The following is a 3,381-nucleotide window of genomic DNA, read 5'->3' as shown; positions in this document are numbered from 1 at the left end:
GTAGTTCCGAGGTGCCTTTTATAAAGTTCCTCAAAAGCTTCTGCAAGATCTAGGATTAATTTCCCAAGTGGTGCCCAACTCATTCTGGCACCAGCTTTCCTTATTTTCCTTCTGCACTCAACCTGTTTCTCAAACTTGCTCCCTAAGATTGCTGCCCAGATAAACTATCTGCCTGCAAGCTCTTAGCTCTTTTCGGGGAAACTCTGGCTAGAATGGTTTGGTAGGAAAGCATCCACCAAACCAGCTCAGTAGATGTTAAAGGAGAAGCCAAAGTAGTAGAAGAAAACCTGAAAATGAGCATTATGGTATCTCAGAGAAAATAAGAGGTCAATGGTGTGAAATGGTACTTGGAGAGCTAGTCATGAGACTTCACAGGACTAGTGAAGAAATTTGCACAACACTTTCCTTTTCATCAAATGTTCACATCACCAGACCTTCCAAGCAGTGTTATGAGGCAGGCAAATTGACGTTATTTTTCTCAAGGTCCAGGTAGGATGAGCACATCCAGAAAAGTGAAGTGATGGCTCCAAGCCCATTCAGTAAGGGTCCACATGTTCTAACTCCAGTTCATTTACTTCACAAAACATTGCTTATCCCATGGTTATTGGAAATCAGCTTCACTGAGTATGAGCAAATCCGATCATTTCTTTATACTCAGTGGGGCTGATTTCCAATAACCATGGGATAAGCAATTGTTTGTGAAGTAAGTGAACTGGAGTTAAAACATGTGGACCCAATCATTGATAGGGGCTTTTCTGGTTGCTCAGATGGTAAAGATCTCCAGGGTCAGAAAGATCCCCTGGAGAAGGGATAGGCTCCCCACTCCAGTATTCTTGGGCTTCCCTGGTGGCTCAGATGGTAAACAATCTGCTTGCAATGCAGGAGACCTGGGTTCAGTCCCTGAGTTGGGAAGATGCCCTCGAGGAAGACATGGTAATCCATTCCAGTATTCTTGCCTAGGAAATCCCATGGACAGAGTTGGACATAACTGAGTGACTAACACTAATCATTTATAAGAATTTAATTGCAGATAGACCCAGTTAATATACAAATAGTCTAATCCTAGAATTTTTCTGAGAAATTTTATGTTGTAGAAAATTGGATATTTTTTTAAAGGGCTTAATTCTGACAAAATAATCATAAAGTTTTACAAACTGCAACTATTTTATAGCCACTAAAATGTCACCTAATAAAAGCGATAAGGAAGCAAAAGGAAACACTTCCAGATTCTTACTAAAGACTCAAGCCCTGTCGACCTGAGAATTACTGTGAAACTCCATTATCTGAGAAAATCTCCAGGCCAAGGAAATTGGTGGGATAACTTGAAAATTTGGATTACAGCTATTCACATAATTGTCAGGATTTGGAGGTGCCCAGTTGAAGATGCCCCCTTTCCTAGCGTGAGTTCTGAACAATTACCTGAATTCTGAAGATTTGAAAGAGGAGTCAGTCAGCTGGAGATGAAGATACCAACTTTAAGTGAGAGCTAGGTTAGAGCATGTGGCTTAGATATGTAACCAATGTTTGGTTTGTTTATTTGATACTTTATTCGTTTCACCATTTATGCCCTGCTACCCTGAATTTCAGCTTTGTGAACATATAGATCCATAGTATCTAGTAGTGCTGCACCGGAATGTTTGGACAGGGAAGAAAAGAGAGGAAATACCCAGTACAGCCAACTTTTTAATAGTCTTGCCATTTACTTTTTATTTACTTATTTGGCCATACCATGTGCAGCACGGGAGATCAACACGTGGAATCTTAATTCCCAGACCAGGGACTGAACTTGCATCCCCGGCACTGGAAGCAAGGATCTTCACCATCGGATCACCAGGGAAGTCCCTAGGCTTTTTCATTTAAGGCATGTTGATTGAAAGATGCCGTGTGCCAATCAAAGAGAGGAATGGACTGGGAGGAGGAGCGTGAAAGGGCGGGGGCAAGAAGCCAGGAGTGCTGTTCTATTGAATCCCATTTCTCTCCAGACTATTTCAATGACAGTGTAGCCCAGGCGGGTTGCCTGGTGCTCTATTTGGCCCATGAGAGGGTTAGATTAGGAGTAAACATGTGGACACATAAAGATGGCTGGCATGAAGAGTATGAGATGGCCTCTAAAGGAAGCATGCTTTAGATGCTCACGATTGCACATAGGGTGATATGGGAGCCTCCTGGGAACTGCCTGTCTCACCCCCTACCTGGTGGCTAGCCAGCAAGCTGAGTGTCCGGGGCTTTGCTTCCTTTGCATTAAACAACATCACCAGGACATGCTTACATCTGATACTTTAAATATCACAAAACACCTCAGCTTGAAAGAACTATGTTTGTAAAACTCTTCTTTCAGGTAATCAGTTCTGATATTCCAAAACAGACACTGCTAAACCTTTGTTTATTAGACTAAGACCTTTTTTTTTAAACAAAGCTTTTTAGTTTTTCAAAACAAATTGTCTTTTACCTGATTTTATCAACTGCATGATATTCCTTGCAACAAAGGCAATATAACATTACCATAAAAAGAGACCAAGATAGATGAAAATATCTGGGAAATATCAGAATACTTGAAATACAGAAACTCATGTGAAAAAAATCCACTCTTTACCTTTCACAGTAAACAATAAAGCCAATAATAACTGAATATCATTTTATCCAGGCAGTGAGACACAATCCAAGCAAAGACTTTCTTCTTCTGGAATTTTCAGTGTTGTCCCTTAAATATCTGGAGCAAAATTTCAGCTCCAAAGAATACATGCTCTTGGTGATCATCTTTGACAAGATATTCAAGTTACCAAATTACTAATAACATTTGGAATATGCTTGATAGTCTTATCTTTTCTTTCCCTGGCTACATTCAAGGCAACCTGTATAGACTGTGCAGATTATTTTATTAATAGTTAAAAGACTAGAATAAAACATACACTTGGATTGTTGTTATTTAGTCACTAAATTGTGTCCAATTATTTTGCAATTCCGTGGACTAGCTCACTAGGCTCCTCTGTCCATGGGATTTCCCAGGGTAGGAATACCGGAGTGGGTTGCCATTTCCTTCTACAGGGGATTTTCCTAACCTAGGGATTGAATCTGTGTATCCTGTGTTACAGGAAGATTCTTTAGCTCTGAGCCACCAGGGAAGTCTGATGCCTAAATACAATTGAGGAAAAATGTCAAGATAATTCTCCAAACCAGTAAAAATTGTGATTATGGTTAAGAATTAGTCCTGGGATTTTCCCATCCTTTTGAATTTCAACACTCAGAAATAGAATCCATGTATTTCAAATCTGCCATAGTTCGTGGATGAAAGACAGGATTTCATAAATCTGTGTTTATTAACTTCATTGTGTTTAAATGCAAAACTTTCCAGACACATAAACACCCAAAACTTGTTTTTTT

The sequence above is a fragment of the Bos mutus genome, chromosome 17 (genome assembly GCF_027580195.1).
Source record: "Bos mutus isolate GX-2022 chromosome 17, NWIPB_WYAK_1.1, whole genome shotgun sequence".
Classification (NCBI taxonomy): domain Eukaryota; kingdom Metazoa; phylum Chordata; class Mammalia; order Artiodactyla; family Bovidae; genus Bos; species Bos mutus.
Note: the sequence above shows the minus strand (reverse complement) of the source record.